Source organism: Lithobates pipiens, unplaced genomic scaffold (assembly GCF_037356315.1).
Source record: "Lithobates pipiens isolate NorthernLeopardFrog02 unplaced genomic scaffold, aLitPip1_a1.2 Scaffold_86, whole genome shotgun sequence".
Lineage (NCBI taxonomy): Eukaryota > Metazoa > Chordata > Amphibia > Anura > Ranidae > Lithobates > Lithobates pipiens.
This window is the reverse complement of record NW_027507910.1, coordinates 476536-484763: the sequence shown is the minus strand read 5'-3', so window position 1 is coordinate 484763 and position 8228 is coordinate 476536.

The following is an 8228-nucleotide window of genomic DNA, read 5'->3' as shown; positions in this document are numbered from 1 at the left end:
CGGAGGGAGATCTAGTGAAGTCATCACTGTGCTGCTCACGGTTCTCCTTCCTGGAGGAAGCAATGCCCCGCCTCTTCCAAGATGGCCGCCTTCACACAGAACAAGGCATGGGGAGTCAGTGACGGGAAAAGATCAGCTCCGGGGGGGGTTTTTTGGACACAACTTGAAGAGTTCAGTTCATATTTAAAACATCAGCAGAGCACAAGAAGCAAATCTAAACGCCACCAAACGTTTTATTTTGCCTTTTGGATGGGGCGATTTTCCTATCCATGTCCCTCAATAGAGATTTCTCTTCACTTCCTGTCTCTGAGACACAACAGGAAATGAGAAGAAATCTCTCCACAATGAGGGAAATCCTCTCCATGAAAAGACTTTCCTTCTATTTTGGTTCCAGTGATAACTCAAATGTTTGGATTCTTTTCTTCCTTTCAGTTCCTGTGAGAGTTTTTTCCTTAGGCAGGGAGAGCGGGTGAATCTCCCCGATGGGGGCAGGGACATTGCTGACCCTTCCTCCCTCCGTCCAAAACGAAAAAAAAGGATAAAGTATTGGATGGGGTATCCGGGGGGGGGGGGGTATCCGGGGGTATCGGAGTAGAAGGTGAAGTGTAGTATCTGTTCTTATCTGTGTCCAGTAGGGGCGCTGTGCTGTCATTCTGGCCGGACCTCAGCTGGAGTGCCTGGCTATGTACCCCGGCTGGAGTGAAGGTGAGTCGCGGCTGAAACGGGAAAACTAGAAGAGCCCAGTTCCACCCGATCTGAGTGCATCTACCTTGTCCAGCCATTGACTGGGAAGTCAGAGGGTCTGTGCCCCCTGGGGGTGGTCACCCTTGGGGGTAACACTTGGGTGGGGCCCCCCACGGTGTGAACCGACACACGGTCACAGTCGCCAAAGCTTTTTTACACCTCTATGGGCGAGGCCTTCTGGCTAAGTCCGGGGCAACTATTGACTTCCAGGCCTCAGGGCTGCCCCGTGCACGCCCACTTATTTATTCCCCCCCCACTGCTTGTCACTCACCGATGGAGGGTCCTTCTGACCTGCAGGGGGAGGATGTTTGGTTTCCTTCCTCCCCTGCCCTTTTTGGTTGGTTGGTTGGCCGGTGGGGGGCGCTGGCTCTCTTCGGGGGACCCCTCACAGTAGTGTTTGATGGTCGGCTTTGGCTGACATAGAAGAATGGGGTCTACCAGGCTTTCTGGCTAGGCAGACATTTGGAGCCCTTTGTCCATGTCAGGAGCCTTGTGCCCCCCGGGGGATCAGGGAGAGGTGGGGGAGGGGTGGACAAAGCACACTCATATGTGCACTTTGTAGAGTGCGTTTCACATGCACGTTTTTTTGCTCGCTAAGCCTCGCTTCACACGTATGTGATTGCAGACATTGCATGTGATTCGCACCGCATTCCTGTGCACATCGCATGCGGTGTTTGCGCCATGCAAATTCAGCCATTCAGTTTGTAAGGTGGAAATCGCATTCGCACCAAAATGGTGCCGGGTCCTTTTTTTTTTTTACTGGAATTTGATCGCATGCAATCCGATTGTACAGTTCGCACTGCATTCTGCGGAGCGATTTGGGGGTGTCATTAAGTTTATATTGACACCCCCAGCGGTTTGGAGAGCGCGGTGTGGGAACCCGCACAGGAATCGCTGTGCTTCGCCCCGTCCAGTGAACCCACCCTTAATGGTTTTTCCTTTTTCAGTTTTTTGTACCACCGCAAAAAAGTTTTGGAACTGAACTCTGAAAATCAGAGCGTATTACCTGAGGAGGAACAAGGGAGAGCGAATGCGCAACGCCCGCCCCTCCCCCATCGCTACGCGCGTTTCACTTTCCCATCAAGCGGGGGTTGGGGTTGGTGACTTTTGCTAATTTACACGTTGGGTGGAGGGAGTTCCTGCCATGGCGCACGTCCTCCATCCAGGAATACGGCCTCACCGGTCATACGCCGTATACTGTCAGCTCCAGGAATACGGCCTCACCGGTCATACGCCGTATACTGTCAGCTCCAGGAATACGACCTCACCGGCCATACGCCGTATACTGTCAGCTCCAGGAATACCGCCTCACCGGCCATACGCTGTATACTGTCAGCTCCAGGAATACCGCCTCACCGGCCATACGCTGTATACTGTCAGCTCCAGGAATACCGCCTCACCGGCCATACGCCGTATACTGTCAGCTCCAGGAATACGGCCTCACCGGCCATACGCTGTATACTGTCAGCTCCAGGAATACGGCCTCATCGGTCATACGCCGTATACTGTCAGCTCCAGGAATACGGCCTCACCGGTCATACGCCGTATACCGTCAGCTCCAGGAATACGGCCTCATCGGTCATACGCCATATACCGTCAGCTCCAGGAATACGGCCTCATCGGTCATACGCCGTATACCGTCAGCTCCAGGAATACGGCCTCACCGGTCATACGCCGTATACCGTCAGCTCCAGGAATACGGCCTCACTGGCCATACGCCGTATACCGTCAGCTCCAGGAATATCGCCTCATCGGTCATACGCCGTATACTGTCAGCTCCAGGAATACGGCCTCACCGGCCATACGCCGTATACTGTCAGCTCCAGGAATACGGCCTCACTGGCCATACGCCGTATACCGTCAGCTCCAGGAATACCGCCTCATCGGTCATACGCCGTATACTGTCAGCTCCAGGAATACGGCCTCATCGGTCATACGCCGTATACTGTCAGCTCCAGGAATACGGCCTCACCGGCCATACGCCGTATACTGTCAGCTCCAGGAATACGGCCTCACCGGCCATACGCCGTATACTGTCAGCTCCAGGAATACGGCCTCACCGGTCATACGCCGTATACTGTCAGCTCCAGGAATACGGCCTCACCGGCCATACGCCGTATACTGTCAGCTCCAGGAATACGGCCTCACCGGTCATACGCCGTATACCGTCAGCTCCAGGAATACCGCCTCACCGGTCATACGCTGTATACCGTCAGCTCCAGGAATACGACCTCACCGGCCATACGCCGTATACTGTCAGCTCCAGGAATACGGCCTCACCGGCCATACGCTGTATACTGTCAGCTCCAGTCTCTGTAAAATACATTTTTGGGTCGATCGCTCAGCTGCTTGTTATTGGCCACAATGATCATTATTTTCATCTCTGATTGACTGTTGGTTGTCAAGGCAGATAACGATGACCGCAGCATGGTGACCGAAGAGCTCCGCCCCTTTTATTTGGTGATAATCGACCACGAACATCACTCCATTCATTACCAATCAGAAGAAATGGAAAGAAAAAGAAAAAAACACACAAGAGTTTGAGTGCAAAAAATAAATATAAAATTTATTAAAACACCCACAATATTTTAGTTGTCAGGAATAATACATTTCACAAACGGGACGCTTGTGAAAATTATAATAAAATACAGAAAAATGAAGATTCATACTTGTCATTTTTTAGGCACCCTAAAAATAAAAAATAAAAATTACAGAACACGGGGGAGGGGGAGGGGAAGAGGATGAAAGAAAAATACAAAACATGAAATAAAAAATAAAAAAATGATAGAAAATAAAATTATCAGCATCAATTTACTGTACTAATCATATCTGCAGTTCAATACACAAGAATCCTAGCGCCTCCGGACATCGCAAATCTACCATTCATCCAATCCACCCCCAAAATAAACGGAATTTCAAGTAACCACAGTCACAAGATATCTTCAAGTGTGGCGTCCGAGTCCAACTCCATTGGAGAGGATCGGCGCCGGGAATCCAAAGACAAATCAAATACATCAACATCTATTACTAGCTAACTATACTGCATTTATTTCTTTATTTATGCCACAAAACCAACCTGCGCCCCCCAAGTCTGCGCCCCCCAGTCTGCACCCCCCAAGTCTGCGCCCCCCAAGTCTGCGCCCCCCAAATCTGCGCCCCTTTCTGCGCCCCCAGTCTGCGCCCCCCAAGTCTGCGCCCCTTTCTGCGCCCCCCAAGTCTGCGCCCCTTTCTGCACCCCCCAAGTCTGCGCCCCTCATTCTGCGCCCCTCATTCTGCACCCCCCAAGTCTGCGCCCCACAGTCTGCACCCCTTTCTGCGCCCCCCGTCTGCGCCCCTCATTCTGCACCCCCCAAGTCTGCGCCCCCCGTCTGTGCCCCTCATTCTGCGCCCCCCAGTCTGCGCCCCCTCATTCTGCGCCCCTCATTCTGCGCCCCTCATTCTGCGCCCCCCCCCCCAGTCTGCGCTCCCCGCTTTTCACTTCAACCCTTTCACAGCCGTGGGAATCAACAACTCCGACACTGAAAATAATTCATTCAAATACATCAAAAAAGATAAAAATGGACAAGCCAGACCCGAAACGCACATCTCAAATATTCTTTTTTTTTTTTTTTTTTTTTTTTTTACATTTTGACAATACTTAGTATAAAGCAAGAAAGATTATGGAACGTCGGGGGGAGCAGATCCCTGAAAACCGTCCTAATGGGGGGCAAAACCTGCCTTAATTGTCCCTGACAATGGAAAATGTCAAAAGCCCCGAAATTCATTTCTATCCATTTACATCACAAAAAAACATTGAGAAGACGTGGTCAACCTGCCGTGGTGTCCTGAAGCCACCAATCAGGAGTGTCCAGGACCCTCCTATACCACGAGAATCCCTCCAACAAGCACCTAGGTGGCAAATCTCTGTTTCATAATGCAGTACATGGCAAGTAAAAGCAGAACCCTCCTCAGTGCGCAGAGAAGTGCTAGAAGTGGTTTTGTGACTCTTGTAGGCAACGCTGGTGCAGAGATAAAACGCGTCGAACACAATAATAGTACATACCACCCGCGCCATCGCATGGTCTGTAATTTAGCTGTACATGAGCGCACTGTGATGTATTTGTGAGGTATACTTCAGGAAATGTGTTACAGCAACGTCATTTATGGAAAACAAGAAAACGAATTTGGTTTTTATCAAATAAATTAGACGCACCAAAAAAACAACAATATCACCGTATATGGAACAAAGACAAAAAATATAAGATGAGCAAAACAGAAGAATGGGGACCACAAAGAGAGACCCTACCGAAGGAGAGGAGAAGAGTGGGGACCACAAAGAGGGACACTACAGAAGGAGAGGAGAAGAATGTCCACCACATAGAGGGACACTACAGAAGGAGAGGAGAAGAATGGGGACCACATAGAGGGACACTACAGAAGGAGAGGAGAAGAATGGGGACCACAAAGAGAGACCCTACAGAAGGAGAGGAGAAGAGTGGGGACCACAAAGAGGGACACTACAGAAGGAGAGGAGAAGAATGTCCACCACATAGAGGGACACTACAGAAGGAGAGAAGAAGAGTGGAGACCACATAGAGGGACACTACAGAAGGAGAGAAGAAGAGTGGAGACCACATAGAGGGACACTACAGAAGGAGAGGAGAAGAATGTCCACCACATAGAGGGACACTACAGAAGGAGAGGAGAAGAGTGTCCACCACATAGAGGGACACTACAGAAGGAGAGGAGAAGAGTGGGGACCACATAGAGGGACACTACAGAAGGAGAGGAGAAGAATGGTGACCACATAGAGGGACACTACAGAAGGAGAGGAGAAGAATGGTGACCACATAGAGGGACACTACAGAAGGAGAGGAGAAGAATGGTGACCACATAGAGGGACACTACAGAAGGAGAGGAGAAGAATGTCCACCACATAGAGAGACCCTACAGAAGGAGAGGAGAAGAATGGTGACCACATAGAGGGACACTACATAAGGAGAGGAGAAGAATGGGGACCACATAGAGGGACACTACAGAAGGAGAGGAGAAGAATGGGGACCACATAGAGGGACACTACAGAAGGAGAGGAGAAGAATGGTGACCACATAGAGGGACACTACAGAAGGAGAGGAGAAGAGTGGGGACCACATAGAGGGACTCTACAGAAGGAGAGGAGAAGAATGGGGACCACATAGAGAGACCCTACAGAAGGAGAGGAGAAGAATGGGGACCACATAGAGGGACACTACAGAAGGAGAGGAGAAGAATGGGGACCACATAGAGGGACACTACAGGAGGAGAGGAGAAGAATGGGGACCACATAGAGGGACACTACAGAAGGAGAGGAGAAGAATGGGGACCACATAGAGGGACACTACAGAAGGAAAGGAGAAGAATGGGGACCACATAGAGGGACACTACAGAAGGAGAGGAGAAGAATGGGGACCACATAGAGGGACACTACAGGAGGAGAGGAGAAGAATGGGGACCACATAGAGGGACACTACAGAAGGAGAGGAGAAGAATGGGGACCACATAGAGGGACACTACAGGAGGAGAGGAGAAGAATGGGGACCACATAGAGGGACACTACAGAAGGAGAGGAGAAGAATGGGGACCACATAGAGGGACCCTACAGAAGGAGAGGAGAAGAATGGGGACCACATAGAGGGACCCTACAGAAGGAGAGGAGAAGAATGGGGACCACATAGAGGGACACTACAGGAGGAGAGGAGAAGAATGGGGACCACATAGAGGGACACTACAGAAGGAGAGGAGAAGAATGGGGACCACATAGAGGGACACTACAGAAGGAGAGGAGAAGAATGGGGACCACATAGAGGGACACTACAGAAGGAGAGGAGAAGAATGGGGACCACATAGAGGGACACTACAAAAGGAGAGGAGAAGAATGGGGACCACATAGAGGGACACTACAGAAGGAGAGGAGAAGAATGGGGACCACATAGAGGGACACTACAGAAGGAGAGGAGAAGAGTGGGGACCACATAGAGACACCCTACAGAAGGAGAGGAAGATGTAAAGAACTGGAAAAAGTCTCTCCAACTCCAAATGTGATAAAAAGAAGAAATGGAAAGTCTCGGCCTGGAAGTCTCAGCGGCTCCCTCTATATGTCCCGCATGTTGTGTGCCAAGAATCATCCTCTAAACATCTGGAATCGTTTGCTGACATTAAAGTATAAAGAAAATATGGAAACCATCATCAGATATTAGTCCCAATTGATGGAGTCCTTTTCCTTTTCAGTTCATATGGGGACACAATCCCGTCCGAAAGGATAACTTACCCAATCCTACCCCCTCCCCCATCACTACTCATCCATACCTCTGGACTGCCTAGGGGAGGACCGAAGTGCCACCCGGCATGGGGCACATCTCCTGCCCACTGAGGGCAGACATGAAAAGAAGGGTAAAGTGAGCACGGGGGGGGGGGGGGTATAGAAGGGGGTGACATAGAAGTATAGATCTAATAATCACTGGAGATGAGGGGATCACATCGATGTTTAAGTTGCCAATAACCCGAAATAATTGAAGGAATTTACTGGTGGAAGGAGATGGGGGATGTGTAGAAGCTTCACGAAGGAAGAAAACCTGTAAAGATAATCTACCCGGTCTAATGGTATCCCCAGACATGTGTGAGAGATGATCTGCACCCAACATGTGCCCTCTTCTCCACATTGCCCTCATTGGGTGGCTATTTGTTGGCACACAATGCAATCATGAAAGACATTCACTGACAGGGTTGGAAGGATGAGCCGGACAGGAAGGAGACAATTTCAGTGCCACGTCGGTGTCCTGCCGTCTATAATGCCCATTTCTCCATTCAATCAGCTCATCTGCAGTAAAGATGGTGGATTTACATTGTAACAAATATAATGACACAAAATAAGATTTCTAATAGGAATAGATAGATTGACATCGCCCCTCCCCCCCCCATGACACTCTCTAAGGTTGTGTCCCTCGGGGGTGGAGCCACCTACATGTGAGGTGCAAGTCTCCATCTCTGGAAGACCAAGCTTTCTACTTCAGCCAATCAGATGACTACTCCACAAATTCGGTGTCTGCCAACTCTCACACCGCATTGGCCGAAATCCTTCATCTATGATGGTGGGGAAGATGTGTCCACACACAGGGGATACCCCCAGATACCCTCATCTCTAAATCTGTGACCCAGAAAGAATGATTCCTTTGATGTGATCATAGAAATAAATAGCACCGGCCCGTGTATTCCTGAAGATCTGGTGACGGCCACCATCAGAGAAACAATCAAATATTTCATTCCATTTTAATAACGATGAACTCTGTATACGTTTTCCTTTTTATAGATAAGCTCCACCTTGTATCCATTCCTTCTCATCCACATCATTCTGGGAGCTAATATGAAAGCACTGTCTGAACGTTCCTCGGCTGCTAAAAGTCCAGCACACATTTTTCTCTACAAAGATTGTACTAAAAATGTCATCAGCATAATTGGGGACGACCATC